The sequence below is a fragment of the Papio anubis genome, chromosome 2 (genome assembly GCF_008728515.1).
Source record: "Papio anubis isolate 15944 chromosome 2, Panubis1.0, whole genome shotgun sequence".
Classification (NCBI taxonomy): Eukaryota; Metazoa; Chordata; class Mammalia; order Primates; family Cercopithecidae; genus Papio; species Papio anubis.
Window position 1 is genome coordinate 51,886,812 of NC_044977.1, and position 21,250 is coordinate 51,908,061.

Here is a 21,250-nt window from a genome sequence, read left to right on the forward strand (position 1 = left end):
GGCTCAGCCTGCAGTGTTTCTGGGGGGAACCTGCACTAGAACCTCATAAAGCAGCCTGTACAGCCTGAGTTCACGTTCGTAACAAAGTATTTGTGGATAGAAAAAAGATGAAGGATACATACACCTAGATCAACAGTGGTTATTTCTGGATGGTGGGAATTCCAGGAGATTTTTGTTTTGATTTCTTTGTTTACCAGTATTTTACTCAAGTTGCTGTAAGGAATTGATGCTGCTTCTGTCAGGGGGTGGGAGAAGTTGTTAAAAAAACAAAACAAAAAACGACCCCCAACCAACCTTCAAAACCAACTGTCACAGCCTCCTGGAGGCCTTCGTGGATTTCTCCTCTCACTCACTGTATTAGTCTGTTTTCACAGTGCTGGTAAAGACATACCTGAGACTGGGCAATTTACAAAAGAAAGAGTTTTATTGGACTTATAGTTCCACGTGGCTGGGGAGGCCTCATAATCATGGTGGAAGGTGAAAGGCAGGTCTCACATGGCGGCAGACGAGAAAGAATGAGAGCCAAGCAAAACAGCTTACCCCTTGCCATCAGATTTCGTGAGACTTACTACCATGAGAACAGTATGGGGGAAACTGCCCTCATGATTCAATTATCTCCCACCAGGTGCCTCCACAACATGTGGGAATTACGGGAGTACAATTCAAGATGAGATTTGGGTGGGGACACAGAGCCAAACCATATCACTCCCTTTTCCTTTGTCTCCTCTGTCTCACTCTCAATTTCCCTTCCTGCTGTTTTTTCTGTCTCCATGGCTGACTGAGAAATCCTCTTTTGGCTGGAAGACAGTTAGTAATAGGAAGAAGTGGGGTTTTAAGAGCAGAGTCCCTGCATTCAACTTCTGGTCTCACTGCTTGGCCCCCTGCTATTAAATGCAATGGTACTTACCCTCCCTGCCACCTAGCACCTGGTACAGTGCCTGGCACAGTGTAGACGCTTGAGCAAGATCTTCCCTCACCTGGAGGAAAGTGCCTATTTTCTGGACATAGGGTCCTTTTTGAAGACTGGCCCTTCCCCAGGAACAGACATCCCTCTCCTTTGTCTGGCTTCAGCAAGCTCAACTAGAGCTGTGGCTGTGTGGTAAGCATCCATTCAGGATGAGAGGGGAGGGAAAGGGAGGACATCTCGTTCCACAAGTTGGTCTGATCACTAGGCCGAGGGTCAGGAGATCTGGGTTCTGGTCCCACCTCTGCCCCTAAACTCCTTGTGCATTTGTGGGAAAGTCCTTTTATCCTTTAGACCTGTGTTTCTGCATCTGTGAACTGTCCCCAAGAATGCCTGTTCAGCTGGCATCTCAGAGTCCTGTGAACTAGATAAGAGAATGCCTGTTCAGCTGGCATCTCAGAGTCCTGTGAACTAGGTAAGCGAATAACTGTTCAGCATTGTCAAAGGGTGGCCTATGGACTGGAGAAAATATTTGCAAACCACATACCTGACAAAAGATTACTATCTGCTATATATAAATAACTCTTAACACTCAACAGCAAAAATACAAGCAATCCAATTAGAAAAAGGGCAAAAGATATGAGCAGACATTTCGTCAAAGAGGATGTATATATATAGATGGTGAATAACAACATGAAAAGATGTCGAGTATCATTAGCCATTAGCAAAATGCACAATGACACCAATCAGAATGATTAAAATAAAAAATAGTGACAACACCAAATGCTGGCAAGGATGTGGAGAAATTAAATGACTCATACATTGCTGGTAGGAATATAAAAGGGTACAGACACTGTAGAAAAAGAGTATGGCAGTTTCTTTCTTTCTTTTCTTTCTTTTCTCTTTTCTTTCCTGTCTTTCCTGTCTTTCTTTCTTTCTTTCTTTCTCTTTCTTTCTTTCTTTCTTTCTTTCTTTCTTTCTTTCTTTCTTTCTTTCTTTCTTTCTTTCTTTCTCTCTCTCTCCCTCTCTCTCTCTCTCTCTCTTTCTTTCTTTCTTTCTTCTTTTCTTTCTTTTCTTTCTTTGTTTCTCTCTTTTCCAGGCTAGAGTGCAGTGGTGCAATCTTGCCTCACTGCAACCTCTGCCTCCCAGTTTTAAGCAATTCTCCTGCCTCACCCTCCCGAGTAGCTGGGATTACGGACATGTGCCACCACGACCGGCTAATTTTGTATTTTTAGTAGAGGCAGGGTTTTACCATGTTGGTCAGGCTGGTCTTGAACTCCTGACCTCAGGTGATCCGCCCACTTTGGCCTCTCAAAGTGCTGGTATTACAGGCTAAGCCACCACGCCCAACGGAGTATGGCAGTTTCTTAAAGTACCAAACGTGCAACTACCATACAACTCAGTAGTTGCACTCCTGGCACTTATCCTAGAGAAATATAAACTTATTTTCATGCAAAAACCTATATGAATTTTTTTTTTTTTTTTTTTTGAGACGGAATCTCATTCTGTCTCCCAGGATGGAGTGCAGTGGCGTGATCTCAGCTCACTGCAAGCTCCGCCTTCCAGGTTCACACCATTCTCCTGCCTCAGCCTCCTGAGTAGCTGGGACTACAGGAGCTCGCCACCACGCCCGGCTAATTTTTTGTATTTTTAGTAGAGAAAGGTTTTCTTTTTTTTTTTTTTTTTGAGACGGAGTCTCGCTCTGCTGCCCAGGCTGGAGTGCAGTGGCCGGATCTCAGCTCACTGCAAGCTCCGCCTCCCGGGTTCACGCCATTCTCCTGCCTCAGCCTCCCGAGTAGTTGGGACTACAGGTGCCCGCCACCGCGCCCGGCTAGTTTTTTGTATTTTTAGTAGAGACGGGGTTTCACCGTGTTAGCCAGGATGGTCTCGATCTCCTGACCTCGTGATCCGCCCGTCTCGGCCTCCCAAAGTGCTGGGATTACAGGCTTGAGCCACCGCGCCCGGCCAAGAAAGGGTTTCACTGCGTTAGCCAGGATGGTCTCGATCTCCTGACCTTGTGATCCGCCTGCCTCAGCCTCCCAAAGTGCTGCAATTACAGGCGTGAGCCACCACGCCCAGCCCTGTATATGAATATTTATAGCAGTTTTATTCATAATAGACCCAAACTGGAAACAATCAGATGCCCCTCACTGGGTAAATGGCCAACCAGCACTTGCCTATCCACACCGTAGAATCTGAACATCCACACTACTTTGCAATAACAAGGAACAAGCTGGCCGGGCATGGTGGCTCATGCCTGTAATCCCAGCACTTTGGGAGACTGAAGTGGGAGGATTGCTTGAGCACAGGACCAGCCTGAACAACATGGCAAAACCCTCTTTCTACTAAAAATACCAAAAAATTAGCTGGGTACGGGTGGTCTACACCTATAATCCCAGCTACTCAGTAGTCTAAGGTGGGAGAATCCCTGGAACCCAGAAGGTGGAGGTTGCAGTGAGCAGAGATGGTGCCCACTGCACTCCAGCCTGGGCAACAGCGCAAGACCATGTCTCAAAAAGAAAGAAAGAGGCCGGGTGCGGTGGTTCACGCCTATAATCCCAGCACTTTGGGAGTCCCAGGTGGGTAGATCACAAGGTCGGGAGATCGAGACCATCCTGATTAACATGGTGAAACCCCATCTCTACTAAAAATACAAAAAGTTAGCTGGGCGTGGTGGCAGGCACCTGTAGTCCCAGCAACTCGGGAGGCTGAGGCAGGAGAATGGCGGGAACCCGGGAGGCGAAGCTTGCAGGGAGCCGAGATCATGCCACTGCACTCCAACCAGCCTAGGCGACAGAGCAAGACGCTGTCTCAAACAAAAAAAAAGTAATCAAACAGAACCATTTTTCTTTAGAACTCAAAGCAACCATTTAGTGGACCTTCTTGTCTCTCTTCAAACAGATCTCCAGCGATGGTTTGTTTGCATTGCTGCCCTCCAGTGATTGTCAAACTGGGTTCTCTGGCACCCTTGGGCTCTTCGTTGGTACCCCAAGGGCTGCCTGCAAGGCCAAGGTGATGCTGGGCCGGTGTTCCCATTGACAGCCCATGGCTCCTACTTCAAGCAGGAAAAAAAAAAAAAAAAAAAATCCACTTTGATCAGATAAGATTTCTTTAATTTTATTTGTCAAAAGGACTTTTCTGCTTAAAACAATAAGAAGATTGTTGATTACAAATCGCTAGTTTTGCACTTACCAGAATGAGCTAGGATTAACTTTTCCTCTACTCCCTCTTTATTATTATTATTATTATTATTTTATTTATTTATTTTTTTTGAGACGGAGTCTCGCTGTGTCACCCAGGCTGGAGTGCAGTGGCGCGATCTCGGCTCACTGCAAGCTCCGCCTCCCGGGTTTACACCATTCTCCTGCCTCAGCCTCCAAGTAGCTGGGATTACAGGCGCCCGCCACCACGCCCGGCTAGTTTTTTGCATTTTTAGTAGAGACGGGGTTTCACCATGTTAGCCAGGATAGTCTCGATCTCCTGACCTCGTGATCCACCCGCCTCGGCCTCCCAAAGTGCTGGGATTACAGGGTTGAGCCACCGCGCCCGGCCTTTATTATTATTTTTTAAATTTAACTTCAGGCCAGGCGTGGTGGCTCATGCCTGTAATCCCAGCACTTTAGGAGGCCAAGGGAGGTGAATTACTTGAGGTCAGGATTTCAACACCGGACTGGCCAACATGGCGATACCCTGTCTCTACTAAAAATATAAAAATTAGCCAGGCATGGTGGCAGGTGCCTGTAATCCCAGCTACTCGGGAGGCTGAGGCAGAAGAATTGCTTGAACCTGGGAGGTGGAGGTTGCAGTGAGCTGAGATCCTGCCACTGCCATCTACCCTGGGCGATAGAGTGAGACTCTGTCTCAAAACAAACAAACAAACTTAAATGTTAAAATATGTAAACCCGCCTCCGGGTTTAACTTTAAATTAACTTTAACTTTAAATTTAACTTTAGTCCTTGCCTTTTAAAGTAGGCGCAGGGACACAGGCATCTGAGGGTTAGGAGAGCCCTCAGGATCACAAGATCCAACTTTCTGCCTTCAGCCAAGGCAAGCTTTCATTATACCCATTTTACAGGTGAAACAACTGAGACCCAGAGGCCCAGGGTGAGTAAGGCTTAATCTAGATTTAGGAATCTTTTAAGCTCCATCTCAAATGGCATCAGCTACAGCCACTGTTTCTCTAAGACCATAGATTGCAAGGATTCCAAAATGGATGAGAAGCTAACACTTCAAACATGGATTTAAATGGCACATGCAGGAGCTTCCAAATCTGTGAGTTAACTTGGAGTTTCTCCATGGAGGGATAGAAAGAGTCCCAGGTTTCAAGTCAGGGAGACTCAGGTAAAAATCCTGACTCAGCCACTTCTCAGCCATGTGGCCTTGGGCACATCATTTAACCTTTCTGAATCTCATTTTTCTCATCCATGAAATGGGCACAAAACTCTCCAATTTAGAGTTCATTTAGCAGATGCTTTAAGATGACGGGCTGGGCACGGTGGCTCACGCCTGTAATCCCAGCCCTTTGGGAGGCCGAGGCGGGCGAATCACGAGGTCAGGAGATTGAGACCACGGTGAAACCCCGTCTCTACTAAAAAATACGAAACATTAGACGGGCGTGGTGGCAGGCGCCTATAGTCCCAGCTACCCAGGAGGCTGAGGCAGAATGGCATGAACCCGGGAGGCGGAGCTTGCAGTGAGCCGAGATCGCACCACTGCATTCCAGACTGGGCTACAGAGCAAGACTCTGTCTCAATTAAAAAAAAAAAAAAAAAAAAAATCCGATTACTAAGGCAGGTGCTGCCCTCACAGACATCTTTCTGGTGACTAAAGAAAAATTCATGTAGCTGGGCATGGAGGCTCACACCTGTAATACCAACACTTTGGGAGGCTCGAGGTCAGGTGTTCAAGACCAGCCTGGCCAACATAGTGAGACCCTGTCTCTACTAAAAATACAAAAATTAGCTGGGTGTTTTGGGTGCCTATAGTCCCAGCTACTTGGGAGGCTGAGGCAGGAGAATCCCTTGAATCTGGGAGATGGAGGCTGCAGTGAGCTGAAATCACGCCACTATACTTCATCCTGGGCGACAGAATGAGACTTGTCTAAAAAAAAAAAACACAAAGCTCATGGCTCCCAGGTGCTCATAGTAGGTAAACATTCTTTTCTCCATACACTTACAGGGCATCATTCTCAGACCTAGGAAGTCACTGGGGAGTTCCAATCAGCCTGAAGGATCCCATGGCCTCATCTCAAGAACACCAAGGTATAGCAGGGGCTGACGTGTGCCAGGCGCTGCCTTAACCACTTTATACAAATATTCTCACCATGGATAGGGGTTGTGTCTCCCCATTTTTATGGATGGGGAGACTGAGGCTGAGCTGTCTAACTGTTGTCTCCAGAACACACATGCCTGCTGAGTCAGGCAGGCCCCCGCTGGCAGTTCTGGAATGCAGGGAAGCTGGATGCCATGCTCAGCTGCTGAGCCGGCTCCCCTGGGCTGTCAGCTGTGCTCACAGGACAGTAGGAGGTTGTCCCATGAGTCACCCACTACACACAGGGCAATGAGGTCACCTCAGGATGGAGCTGAGCTGGGGCCTGCCTTACACTTCTGGCAGCTCTGTCATGTCCCCCGAGATCTGCCCACAGCAAAGAGGTAGGAAACGCCCTGAGGTTCATCCATCCTGTACCAGGTACACACACAACCAGATGCTGTAGGAGGTGCAGAGAGGGAAACTAAGGCTCAGGGAGGGAAGTACCTGAACTTGGGAGTAGGAGGCAAACAAGGTAGTGAATAGTTTTTTGGGGGCACCTACTATGTGCCAGGCATTTAAACCTTTTTTTTTTTTTTTTTTTTTTGAGACAGAGTCTCGCTTTGTTGCCCAGGCTGGAATGCAGTGGCGCGATCTTGGCTCACTGCAGGCTCCGCCTCCCAGGTTCACGCCATTCTCCTGCCTCAGCCTCCTGAGTAGCTGGGACTACAGGCGCCTGTCACCACGCCCAGCTAATTTTTTGTATTTTTAGTAGAGACGGGGTTTCACCGTGTTAGCCAGGATGGTCTCGATCTCCTGACCTCGTGATCCACCTGCCTTGGCCTCCCAAAGTGCTGGGATTACAGGTGCGAGCTACTGTGCCCGGCCGCATTTAAACCTTTAAGTGGCAGGAAACATCACCTAGTCCAGTGGGGCTTGTTTAAATACAGATTCTAGGTCCCACTCCTGGAGTTTCTGATTCAGGCCTGGGATAGGGTCTGAGAATTTGCATTTCTAAAAGGTTTCCAGGCCGGCACGGTGGCTCACGCCTGTAATACCAGCACTTTGGGAGGCCAAGGCAGGTGGATCACAAGGTCAGGAGATCGAGACCATCCTGGCTAACACAGTGAAACCCTGTCTCTACTAAAAATACAAAAACATTAGCCGGGCGTGGTGGCGGGCTCCTGTAGTCCCAGCTACTCAGGAGGCAGAGGCAGGAGAATGGCTTGAACCCGGGAGGCGGAGCTTGCAGTGAGCAAAGACCGTGCCACTGCACTCCAGCCTGGGCGACAGAGCGAGACTCCGTCTCAAAAAATAAAAAAATAAAAATAAAAGGTTTCCAGGGGATGTTGTAGCAACTGGTCCAGGGACTATATTTTGAAAATATCTAGTTCAACCTCCTTTCCTCTGCTTAATGGTGGTGCTTAATTTTCTTTTTACATACCACCAGAGACAGAGAACTCACTGTCTATTCAGTCAGCCTATTTCATGTCTAGATAGATCTTACTTTGAAGATATGAGTGTGTGTGCTTATGCTGAACTGAACACTCACTCTGTAGGCTCTCCCCTGTGGCCTCTGGACCACAATGGTCTCATTAGAAAGGAGCAACTGGAGAAGAGAGACTTACAGTTAGACCTGGGGTCCCCTTCACCCTCACAGTACTCCAGCCTCCAAACCCTGCCAGTTCTACCTCTGAATCACCGCCATCCAATATAGAAGTTCTGTAGCTACTGAAAACTTAAAATTTTTTTAAATTTTCAGTATGTTAAAAAATAGTAAAATGAAGCAGGTGAAACTAATTTTAATATATCCAGACCAGGTGCAGTGGCTCATACCTATAATCCCAGCACTTTGGGAGCCCAAGGCTGGAGAATCACTTGAGCCCAGAAGTTCAAGACCAACCTGGGCAACACAGCAGACCCTTTCTCTACAAAAAAAAATGTAAAAAAATAAAAGTTAGCCAGGCATGGTGGTTCACACCTGTAGTCTCAGCTACTTGGGAGGCTGAGGTAGGAGGATGACTTGAGCCCATTTCAAGGGTACCATGAGCTATGATTGTACCACTGTACTCTAGCCTGGGCAACAGAACAAGATCCTGTCTCTACAAAATAATAATAATAATATATCCAAATATCATTTTAACAGATAATGCAACATTTTTTTTATAAATATATATATATTTTTTGAGATGGAGTCTCGCTCTGTCGCCCAGGCTGGAGTGCAGTGGCTGGATCTCAGCTCACTGCAAGCTCCACCTCCTGGGTTTACGCCATTCTCCTGCCTCAGCCTCCTGAGTAGCTTGGACTACAGGTGCCCGTCACCTCGCCCGGCTAGTTTTTTGTATTTTTTAGTAGAGACGGGGTTTCACCGTGTTAGCCAGGATGGTCTCGATCTCCTGACCTCGTGATCCGCCCGTCTCGGCCTCCCAAAGTGCTGGGATTACAGGCTTGAGCCACTGCGCCCGGCCAATACAAAAATTTTTAATGAGCTATTATACATATATGTGTATGTGTATATATACACATATATTTTTCATACCAAGTCTTTACACTCACAGCACATCTCAATCCTGTCCAACCACGTGTCAAGGGCTCCATAACCACATGTGGTTGGTGGCTACTGTTTTGGACAGCAGAGCTGTAAACTTCCCATGACCCTGTCCGTAGTCCCCATCTCCTCTGCATGGCTCATGCTCACCCACATGCTGGATCCTCACAGCTTCTCCACCAGTCCACAGTGCAGCTGCCAAATCCTTAACTTTTTTTTTTTTTTTGAGATGAGATCTCACTCTGTTGTCCTGGCTGGAGTGCAATGGTGTGATCTCTGCTCACTGAAACCTCCACCTCCCAGGCTCAAGTGATCCTCCGACCTCAGCCTCCCGAGTAGCTGGGACCACAAGCATGCACCACCACACCCGGCTAATCTTTTGTATTTTCAGTAGAGACGGAGTTTCACCATGTTGGCCAGATGGTCTTGAACTCCTCCTGGACTCAAGTGATTCACCTGCCTTGGCCTCCCAAAGTGCTGGGATTATAGGCGTGAGCCGTGGCACCCAGGCAAAATTCTTATCTTAAATGCAGGTTTGGTCATGTCCCTCTCAGATGGCACCCCATCCCTCTCTGGATGTCTGGCTGCTGAGGCCCTGCCTCTCTTGCTTCCTCCTCTCCCCTCTCCATCCCTAAGGCCCCCACTCTCTGGCTGTGCAGAATTATTTACAGATCCTCAACACAATAGTGCTCCTCACCTCTAAGCCCTCACACACATGGCTCCCTCTGCATGGAATGTCCTTGGAACACTTCTTGGGCTAACCTTTCAGGTCACTCATTCATTCAACAAATATATTGAGGGCCAGATGCAGTGGCTTATGCCTGTAATCCAGAGTCTTAGGGGGCCAAGGCCGGAGGATCGCTTGAGGCTAGGAGTTCAAGACCAGCCTAACATAGCAAGATCTTGTTTCTACAAAAACTATAAAAATCAGCTAGGTGTGGGGGTGCATGCCTATAGTCCCATCTACTCAGCAGGCTGAGGTGAGAGGATGGCTTGAGCCCAGAAGTTTGAGGGTGCAATGAGCGATGATCATGCCACTGCACGCCAGCCTGGGCAACAGAGTGAGACCCTGACTCAAAAAAAAAAAAAAAAAAAATTAGACTGGGCGCGGTGGCTCACGCTTGTAATCGCAGCACTTTGGGAGGCCGAGGTGGGTGGATCATGAGGTCAGGAGATCAAAACCATCCTGGCAAACATGGTGAAACCCCATCTCTACTCTTTGGAAACAGCAAAAAAATTAGCCGGCATGAGGGCGGGTGCCTGTAGTCCCAGCTACTCGGGAGGCTGAGGCAGGAGAATGACTTGAACCCGGGAGGTGGAGCTTGCAGTGAGCGGAGATCACGCTACTGCACTCCAGCCTGGGTGACAGAGCGAGACTCTGTCTTAAAGAAAAAAAAAAAAAAAAAAATTAGTGAGCACCTACTATGTGTCAGACATGATCCTAGGTCCTGCAGCAAAGCAATACATAAAGAGGAAATAGGCATAACAAGAAAATACACAGTACAGCAGATGGTGAGCAGTGACGCAGGCAGATGGTGCGGGGTTACTACTTTAAGCAGGATGGTCAGAGAAGGCTTCATGGAGAAGGTGACTTTTGAGTAGACAGCTGAAGTGAAGGAGGGGCCAGGTGGCTTTCTAGGGGCAGAGCACTCCAGGCAGAGGGAACAGCCAGGGAAAAGGCCCTGAGGAGGGAGCCTACCCAGGGGAACTGGGACATGTTCCAGTGTTACTGGAGCAGAATGAGGGAGGAAGTCATGGGAACCAAGGCCGGAGAGGGCCAGAGGTGTGGGGCAGATCTCGCAGGAGCCTGTAAGACCTTGGGTTTTACCCTGAGTGCGGTGGGAGTGTGGCAGCTGCTGAGCGGGGAGGGGCGTGAGCTGCCTTGGGTTTGAACAGGACCCCGTGGCTGCCTGGCTGATGAGAGTAGTCAGGGGTGAGGGCGGGAGCTGGGAGCCCAGTGATGACGCTGGCTGGATCAAGGTGACAGGTGAGGAGTGGAGAGAAGAGGCTGAATTCAGGCTATACTGAAGGCAGGACCAACAGGATTTTCCAGATGGGTGAGATACAGAGTGTTAGAAAGCCAAGTGTCAAGTATGACTCCAAGATTTGAGGCCTGAGCTTAGGGTATGGATGACCCCTCTTCAGGAAGTCCTCCTGGGGAGCCCACAGCTCGCCGGACCTTGCCTGTTTCCCTCCGAGGCTGGGGGCTCCCGTGGTGGGACTTGTTTCCTGTCCTGCTGCCACAGTGCTGGATAAGTGAGAGGGGATAGGCGGAGGAGGCAGGCTGAGCTGGGGCCCTGCCCTCGGCTGTGTGAGGTGTGACACTGCTCCTCTCACCTCTCTAGGGACCTGTGTTTTCCCACTTGCACAAGGCGAGCGGGTGCCCTCCAAAAGTTCCTCTAGCTGTAACCCAGTTTCCTCCCTAGGAGCGGGCACTGCCGGCTTCCTGAGCCCCCAGGCCTTCTCTCCTACTCCCTGCCCAACCTCAGCCTCGTGGGAGCATCGGAGTATCTTCCTTCCCCTCTGGGACGCACAGGGCAGGTTGGGACACGTGGCTGGGGCCTGAGTCAGCCTCACCAATGTGGGTGGAGGGGGTACCTGGAACACGTCCCCTCCTCCCTTCCCAGAGCTTGGTACAGCCAAGGGTGGCACAGCTGCCCCCATTTCACTGGCTCCTGGAGTCCAAGGGCATGGCTGTGGCCCTGAGGCAAGGCCAGGCATGTAGCTGCCCCACCTGCCCCCCTGTAGTGCTGTAGGGAAGAGTCAAGTCAGACAGGAAGGCCTGGGGCAGATAGCACCAGCAGGAAGGAATGCCATCCCAGTGAGCGAGTGGGGCCCAGGGGCAACGTCACGGTAGTCCCGCCCTCCTTGCTATCACAGGTGCAGCCTGTCCTGTCCTTCCCCTGACCAACCCAGCATCCACACAGTCTACACAGAGTTCCTCTTGCTGCCCAGACAAGCTAAAGGACCACAGGTAATGGGACATGGGGCTGGGTGAGCAGTGGGGTGGAGGGTCAGCTTTTAAGGAAATTGGGAGAAAGGGTGTCCTCAATAGGCTTGATATTGTGTGGTTCCTTGGTGGACATGGGTTTGAGTCCCAGCTTTGCATCTTCCTAGCTGGGTGAGAACTTGTCTCTACCTCAGGGGAGGATGACAAATATTCACCTCTCTGGGTTGTATTGAGGCTTCCACCCGCCTATATTTGGCCGTGGTAGGTGACCAGCTCCCAATTCTGTCACCAACTTGCTGCAAGACTTTCAGAAAAACCCTTGACCTCTCTGAGCCTCAGTTTCCCTACTTGTGAAATGAAGGGTCCAACTAGATCTCTGAAGGCCCCTCACACCCTCGCTGTTATGGAACCTAACAGCTTAGGAGGGGAGGGGCATTCCCGCAAATGTCTCAGCCTCTGCACCACCATCAGTGACTGCAGGCAGCCGCCCCTCTCTCTGCCCCTCCTGGAGGAAGCCACCCTGAGCTGCCAGCCAGGTTTGGGAGACTTGGGAGGAAGAAGCCAGCTGTCCCCCTGCTTCCAGCTCAAAGGCACCCCGGGGAGGATGTGCCAAACAGAAAGCTGGGCCATGGGGAGGGGGCCCTGCTGCCTGTTAGAGCCTCAGGCGCAGGTGATGTGGCCCAAGGGGAGGGGGGCTTGGCAGACCTCTCAGAGCTCCCCCCACCCATCCCCCTAGGCTGTCATCCTCGTCCTAGAGCTGTCTCTGCTCAAAACACTCTGGTTTTCAGGCCTCAAGCCAACCTAGTTTCCATTTAAGGGGGATGAGAATGATTACGGTCTTGTGCTTATTATTTTCTTCTGTTTTGTTAAGAAACTGCCCAGAAGAGTTCAGAGCCCTGACTAATGAGTCGGGAGTGTGTGTTAGGGGGAGTGGTGGGGAGTGAACTCAGGCTAGTGTAGCCCTAGAGCACCAGGTTACTTGTGCTGGGAAATCCTCCTTGTGAAAAGGATCAGAGAGCGAGATCTCAAGTGCTGGCTGCACGCCAAGGACCATGCTGGGCCTGCCCTGCTCCCCGCCTTATTTCACTTTCACAACAACCCTGTGGGTGGAGTCTTTCCTTTTTCTTTTTGTTTCTTCTTTTTTTTTTTTTTTAAATAACAGATTTACTGAGATGTAATTCACTACTGTAAAATTCACCCTTTAAAAGTGTATAATTCAGGGCCAGGCGGCGTGGTTCACCTGTGTAATCCCAGTACTTTGGGAGGCTGAGGCGGGCAGATCACTTGAGGTCAGGAGTTCGAGACCAACCTGGCCAACATGGCAAAACCCCATCTCTACTAAAAATACAAAAATTAGCCAGGCATGGTGCGCACCTGTAATTCCAGCTACTCAAGAGGCTGAGATGTGAGAATCACTTGAACCCAGGAGGCAGAGGTTGCAGTGAGCCAAGATTGCACCACTGTGCTCCAGCCTGGGTGAGAGGGAGACTCTATCTCAAAATAAATAGATAGATAGATATATAGATAGATAGATAGATAGATAGATAGATAGATAGATAAAAATGAAGTGTACAATTCAGTGTTTTTGTGCATTCACAGAGTTGTGCAGCCAGTGCCACTATCTAATTTTTTTTTATCATCTCCAAGGTGGACCCTGTACCATTTAGCCGTCACTCCCCACTTCCCCTTCCCTCTGGCAACAACAAACCTACTTTCCATCTCTATGGATTTGTGTATTCTGGACATTTCATCTGAATGAAATCATATGGTGTGTGGTCCTTTCCGAGTGGCTTCTTTCGCTTAGCCCAATGTCGTCAAGGCTCAACCGCATTGCAGTGGGTGTCCATCCTTCCTTCCTCGCACTGGTTGGATGAGGTTGCATTGTATGATGATCTCAAACTTTGTGTCTCCATTTACCAGGGGATGGACATTTGGGTTGTTTCCATTTTTGGCTGTTATGTGTAATGCTGCTATAAACATTCATTACAAGTCTTTGTTCGGATATAGGTTTTCAATTCTCTCACGAATATACTAGGGATTGGAATTGCTGGGTCATGTAGTAAATCTTTTTTAACTTTTGAGGAGCTGCCAAACTGTTTTCCAAAGTGACCTCCATTTTACAATCTGACCAGCAATGTATGAGGGCTCCGGTTTCTTCGCACCGTCACCAATACTTGTTACTGTCTGTATGTCTCATCGTAAGCCACCCTAGTGGGTGTAAAGGGGTATCTCATGGTGGTTTTGATTTGCACTTCCCTAATGACTAATGATGTGGAGCATCCTCTTTTTTTTTTTTTTTTTTTTTTTTTTGAGATGGAGTTTCACTCTTGTTGCCCAGGCTGGAGTGCAATGATATGATCTCAGCTCATTGCAACCTTTGCCTCCCAGGTTCAAGTGATTCTCCTGCCTCAGCCTCCCGAGTAGCTGGGATTACATGCACCCGCCACCATGCTTGGCTAATTTGGTATTTTTAGAAGAGACGGGGTTACTCCATGTTGGTCCGGCTGGTCTCGAACTCCCGACCTCAGGTGATCTGCCCGCCTCGGCCTCCCAAATTGCTGGGATTACAGGCGTGAGCCACCGTACCCAGCGATGTGGAGCATCTTTCTATGTGCTATTGACTATTTCTGCGTCTTGTTTCGAGCAATGTCTATTCGAGCCCCCTGTCCATTTTTAAACTGGATTATTTGTCACTGTCTGTTGAGTTGTAGGCATGCCCATTTTTCCAGCTAAGGATTCTGAAGCTCTGAGAATGGATGTGACACGCTCCAGGTCGCAGAGTCAGTGAGGGGTCGAACTGAATATCTAGGTCTGTCTGATGTTCGAGAGAACTGACAAGCTCTTGTACTGGATGCCACCTTTCTGTTTCTTATTGTCAGTTGTGTGTGTGTGTGTGTATGTGTGTGGTGTGTGTTGTGAGAGAGAGTGAGTGTGTGTGTGTGTGTGTGTGTGTGAGTGAGAGAGAGGGAGAGAGAAAGAGAGAGAGAAAGAGAGGTGGGTAGAAACCGAGAGAGAAAGATGGGAAAGAGAGAGAAACAGAGACTGAGATTCCAGGGACCCGCCTGGCTCTGTCTAGCGGGGCACCCACCTTGGTGCCTTGGTGTTTGACTCAACACTACACCAAGTTAGGACGATCAGAGCCAGAGAAAGCCTTTAATGAGTTTTAGGTTTCTTCCTATTAATCTTCAAATGTGTCAGTGGAGCCTCAAAAATGTTTTGTGGAGTGCATACTCCCCTTCTAGTTTTCCTTGTCCCTAAATCTGAAACAAATTATCCGATTAGACCCAAAAACCCCAAACCAGGACTAGCATCCCCTAGTGTCTAGCTAGGTCTAAGGATCTAGAGCAGCACTCATCTAACTTTTTGATTGCACAATCTTCTCAAGAAGAATGCTCTGGGCACCCCCAGCATATACATATGCATAGATATATACATGTATATACAAGTATAGTGGCCATTAGCTGATGTCTCAGGACCAGTGTACGTTCACAGTGAATTTCATCACCAGTGATAGTGGATGGAAATCCACCTTTCAAATCGTTTCTCATTATTATTTCAGGAACTCAAATACAATTGTATTTGAGTTTGAGTTTGTATTTGTTTCTCGTTATTATTTTGTATTTTGAGTTTGTATTTGTTTCTCATTTTTTCAGGAACTCAAATACACAGGAAAGAATTGTTTTGTGTGTGAGATTCCTTTCCATTGCTCTTTCCAACGTGGTAATGTGGCTAAACTAAGAGCAAGGACAAGTCTGTCCCACACTTTTCCTGTTGCTTGTTTGTACTTTCATGATTAGGGTTATCTCCATCCGCAGTTTCTTTGCAGACTCTTTGAAGTCACTTGTCAACAATAAGGGGGCTGATTCAGTGAAAGCTATTTCATTTGAGCCTCAAATTAACCCAACTGGGCTCCTGCACACCACAATATATGGCAATAGTCTGAATGTAGAGAAAAGGAAGACGTGGTCACAGTCAACCTGTCTGCCTTTTGGGGCTCCCCACTGGCCTCTGGGAGCCCCACTTAATGGACACGACATGTGGTGTCTGACATATGATCCAAGGGTGCACATCAGGGCTAACCTATATACTATTAACTATTTTTTAGTTAAAAATTACATAGAAATCGATAAATTAATATTTTCCTCCTGTACTTTGGAGAGAATTGCTTGAGAGACTAATAGGTTCTGAGCTAAGAACATCTAAGCCAACCCCTGCCACTCCTTAACTTGCCACCTCACATGGCAGCGTGCTCAGGACAACCCCAAAGTTGTTGTCATTTTTAGAATATTATTTTATATATTGAGGCCAGGTGCAGTGGCTCAGCACAACACTTTGGAAGGCCAATCCCAACACTTTGGGAGACCGAGGCAGGAGAATTGCCCAGGGTCAACAGTTCAAGGCTGCAGTGAGCCATGTTTGCTTCACTGCACTTGAGCCTAGGTGACACAGTGAGACCTTGTCTCTAGAAGGAAGGAAGGAAGGAAGGAAGGAAGGAAGGAAGGGGAAAGGAAAGGGGAAGGAAGGAGAGAGAGGAAGGAAGAGAAAAAGAAAGAAAGAAAGAAAAAGAAAGAGAAGGAAAGCAAGCAAGAAAGAAAAAAGAAAAGAAAGAAGGAAAGAAAGAAAAAGGAAGAAAGAAAGGAAGGAGGGAAGGAGAGAGAGGAAGGAAGAGAAAGAAAGAAGGAAAGAAAAAGAAGGAAGGAAGGAAGGAAAGAAAGAAAAAGAAAGAAAGAGAAAAGGAAGAAAAAAAGGAAGAAAATTATTTTATATATTGAAGTTGGCAACTTCCCTGGTGACTTCCTCAAGGTACTGACTTTTCCTTCTGAGCTCACAGCCCTACCTGCTCCCCGTGTCCTGGAGTCCTGGAGTAGTTCTGCAGAGACTTGGGGACAGTGACTGGGCCCATCCATGTGGAGCTCATCCCTAGGTTGAGTGCCCTGCTCCCCAAGCCACTTTTCTTGGGTATAGTCTCTGTACCCGCTACATCCTCTGGATTCCCTTTGTCTGTCCAGAACTTATTCTATGCAGGACCCAGGAGTAAACCCAGGATGGAGGATTGGGGATGGTGGGATGTGGGCCACCTTCTTCACCGTAGACTCTGTGCTTCTGTTAATATGACCTAAGGCTATGGTAGCTTTGCTCTGTAGCTATATCACCTTGTTGGCTCATATTGCCACTTTAACAAACATTGGTTGTGCACCTACTATGTGCTAGACAACAACCTCGATGCTTGCACTGTTTTCTTTCCTTCCAGATTATCTTTTTAAAATCCTAGATCTTTGAGTATAAACAGCCTCCACACAGAACCCAACCATCCTCTTTCTGTACAGCCATTATTATTATTATTCCTTTTTTTTTTTTTTTTTTTTTTTTTTTTTGAGACAGAGTCTTGCTCTGTCACCCAGGCTGGAGTGCAGTGGTGCGGTCTTGGCTCACTGCCAGCTCTGCCTCCCAGGTTCACACCATTCTCCTGCCTCAGCCTCTTGAGTAGCTGGGACTACAGGTGCCCACCACCATGCCCGGTTAATTTTTTGTATTTTTAGTAGACACGGGGTTTCATTCTGTTAGCCAGGATGGTCTCAATCTCTTGACCTTGTGATTTGCCTGCCTCGGCCTCCCAAAGTGCTGGGATTACAGGCGTGAACCACTGCGCCTGGCCTTGTTTTTGTTTTGTTTTTGTTTTTTTGAGACGGAGTCTGGCTCTGTCACCCAGGCTGGAGTACAGTGGCACCATCCCAGCCCACTGCAACCTCTGCCTCCTGGGTTCAAGCAATTCTCCTGCCTCAACCTCCCAGGTAGCTGGGACTACAGGCACGTGCCACAACACATCCGGCTAATTTTTTGTACTTTTAGTAGAGGCAGGGTTTCACCATGTTAGCCAGGATGGTCTCGATCTCCTGACCTCGTGATCTGCCCACCTCAGCCTCCCAAAGTGCTGGAATTACAGGCGTGAGCCACTGCTCCTGGCCACAGCCATTATTTTTAAACTTGGGTATCACACTTGATTTTGTCCCTTTTCACTTTTTAGTTGTATCCTAGGTGCCATTCCACACTCCTCAGGGGGCAACCCCAGGTCCTGTCTGCATCCTTGGGTATGCAGTGGCCATAAGGTTCCCCCAGATTCATGGAAGTTCATCTAGTACAGTCAGCTGGATGGCCGGCCAGTGCGGCTTGTCATCCCACTATTAAACTGCCTGGCTGACTTAGACGAAATGGTGGAGGTGTAAACCGTAGCATCTTCTTTCTTTCCCTCTGCACGGTTCCCCTCACACTCTGATGTTGATGTTGATGTGTTCATATCCACACTCCTCACTGTGTGGTCTTGAGCAAGTCCTTTTCCCTTTCTGGGTCTCAGTTTTGATCTCCTGGATGCAACACTATAGAATTCCAACTTGGGGAGGGGGAGAGACCTCCAAGCCTGGAGATCTGTGGGGAGGTAAGGTGGGCCTGGGGGAGAGTAGTGAGAAAGAAGAAGGGGTGTAAACAAGTGGAAGATGCTATAAGAGGAGAGGGAGATACAAAGAATCTTTGTAGTCCTAATATTATTTCTTTTTTTATTATTTATTTATGTATTTATTTATTTTGAGATGGAGTCTTGCTCCGTCGCCTAGGCTGGAGTACAGTGGTGTGATCTCAGCTCATTGCAAGCTCCGCCTCCTGGGTTCGTGCCATTCTCCCACCTCAGCCTCCCAAGTAGCTGGGACTATAGGCACCTGCCAGCATGCCCGGCTAATTTTTGTGTGTGTTTGTGTATGTGTTTTTTAGTAGAGATGGGGTTTCACAGTGTTAAGATGGTCTCGATCTCCTGACCTCGTGATCTGCCCGCCTCGGCCTCCCAAAGTGCTGGGATTACAGGCATGAGCCACTGCGCCCAGCCTCCTAATATTATTTCTTTAAGCTCTTAAGTTCAGCACTTTGTGACTTCTTTTAATTAAGCATTTCGTCTAAGCCAGGGGCTAGAATGTAGCCGGGAGCCAGAAAAACATGGTTTCTACTTCCAGGGAGCTCAGAATCTAAGTCCTTTTAATCTCAATCCTCACAGCAACCCTACAGGACAGTGACACTATCCCTAATTTACAGATGAGATAACAGAGGCCTGGAGACGTAAAGTAATTTTCCAAAATCATGAGCTGGGAAGTGAAGTGCTTAAGCCTGACTTGAAGCAGGTGCTACCAGACCCCGTTGTCCCACTGGCTTCATCAGGGCATCTGTCAGTATCGCCCCCTGGGTAAGGACATGATATTGCGTCCTGTGCTATCCAAAACCCCATCTGAGCCCCAGAGCCCTTAGTGTGTGACGTTATTCCCTGTTTGATGGATGAGATAAAGGGCCTAGAGAAGGGAATTGAAGGAGAAGCAGCTGCACTAGCAGCAGCAGCAGCAGACTTTCCACTCGAACCTCCAAAAAGGGACACAGCTCTGTCAACACGTCGATTTTAGCCCAGTGAGACCTACGTTGGACTTCTGACCTGCAGAACTGTGAGATAATTTGTGTGGTTTTAAGCCACTAAGTTGGTGGGTGTTTGTTATCACAGTGATAGAAAAACCACTGAGGTGCTGAACCAGGTCCAAGAGGTGCACCTTCAGCAGGGGGACAAGTCTCTAGGGCAGGATCATCAGGGCTGCTGCTGCTTTGATGATCACAATGCTGGAAGATGACGGAAAGGAGGGGGCTGGGGAAACCCAGGAGGTCCCCAGCCCAGCCTGAAGTTCAGCCCCAGCCCCTCATATGGGGGCTCAGGGACACTGCCAAGCCTCAGCCTGGAGGCTGGAGTGAAGTCTGTGGAGCTGGTCTGCCATGAGCCCTGTTGAGCTCTGCAGGAAGCTGGAGCCCTCCCCAGACATTTGTCTCAACTACAGTGCTTTGGTTGCAAGTCACAAAGCCACCTCAGGCTACGAAAAAAGACTTTCCTGGGAAGATAAGGAGGTGGGGGTGGGTCTCACAGAACAGAGGGAAAGGTAAAAAACAAGACTGCAGAAGAGGCTGTGACCAGGGGGACAGAATAGAGAGCACCAGCCTCTTCAGGGCTCTGTCTCAGGGCAAACTACCCATGCCAGCCTTTAGAGCTCTGGGTCACTCATGTCACAAGTCAGATTCCTGCGGAAAGAGAGGCTGATGTTCTAACCTGGGTAATGGGAGTGACCACTCCACAGATTCCATGTAAAAGGGGCTTAGGGAGGGAGTGCAGTTATTTTGGGGAGTACTTATTTTGGAGCTGTGATTGCATAACAAGGATCTGTTTGAGGCTGGGCGCGATGGCTGATGCCTGTAATCTCAGCACCCTGTCTCAAAAAACCAAAACAAAAACAAAAAAGGGTCTGTTTGAAATCAGAGTGCGTGCTTGTCTGGGGTGGCTTGGGAAGCTGAAGGAGATTACTGAGAACACTGTTGTACCCTTGGCTCTGCCCTTGGCCTTGTCCCCACCCCTCAGCCAGGGAGGGCTTGACACATTGAGGGCCAGCCCCAAGCTGTTGTCCAGTGGGGGCTGGATTTCCTCAAAGCGAAATCCTGTGTAATCACCAGAAGATGGGGGCTTCCACGCCAGGTGGGCAAAAGCAGCAAATGTCCATTCCTCTGTCCACTCTGTTCCCCTCCCAGCTGCTGTTTCTGCTTCCAGAGCTCCCACCCCATTTCCCACACTGGGCTTGTTTAGCTGAGCTTGCCCTGCATTTCTGGCCCACAGACACGTTCCTCGGTCTACCCTCAGGAAAAGTTGGCCATCTTCAGTTTGGCATTCAAGGCCCAGGCTGATCTTCTCCACCCTTTCTGGCTCTTACCCCTTCAACTGCCTGCTGCCCCCAACCTCCTCCACTGAAACTTTTATCCTACTCTGCCTTTCGCTTTCTGTTGAAATCCAATTCCGTTTCAGTCACCTCAGCCCCCTCATCCAATATGGGACACCAGGAAGACAAGCAGCCCCTGAATCAAGAAGCAGGGTTCTGGAGCTGTTACCACACAATCAATGGGCTCACCGCCCAATGCACATAGAGGCCAATACCATGGCACTGGCTTTTGAGAAAAGAAAGGCTTTATTACAAGTCCAGTGGCAAGGAGATAGGAAGAAACACTCAAATCTGTCTCACCAAGCTGGGAGCTGGGCAGGTTTTATAAGCATACGGTAATGAGGTATGATCTGATTGGATCTTGCAATGAAGTGATGTGGGAGGCATGATCTGATTGGATCCTGCCATGGGGCGATACCAGAGCTTGATCTTATTGGATACTGAATCCTGGCATGCGCTATCTGCTTCTTAATTCAGTCCCCACTCCTCAGTCTGAGCACTTACTTAGGTTCCCCTTTAGTGGCACGCATAGTAACCTGGCATGCTCAGGTTATGTGACTGTCAACCTGCGGGTCCATGGCAACTGAAAAACAACTCACAATTTGTTACATAAAAGTTGAACCAAATTGATCTGATGTGATGAAAGAGCCAGCCTTGCCCCTGTGTGGCTCCATGACCTGTGCAAGTTCCTCTCCATTTCAGGGCCTTGGTTTCCTCTTCTGTAAAGTATGACAATAATCTCCACCCTGCCTCTCTCCTGGTTGTATGAGAGTCAGGAGAGCTGGGAGAGGAGAGTGCTGTGAGGCTGTCATGGCTCAGTG

At 48.6% G+C, this 21,250-nt stretch overlaps 1 protein-coding gene across 1 annotated transcript in view; it reads left to right on the forward strand.

The window, feature by feature from the left end:
- The first annotated feature begins 10,110 nt into the window (after positions 1-10,110).
- Positions 10,111-21,250, forward strand: part of TMEM40 (transmembrane protein 40) — a 33,016-nt gene continuing 21,876 nt past the window's right edge. The window contains exon 1 of the mRNA XM_003894071.4: positions 10,111-11,673. The gene's annotated coding sequence lies outside the window, so the exon portion shown is untranslated. The remainder of the gene's footprint in view (positions 11,674-21,250) is intronic.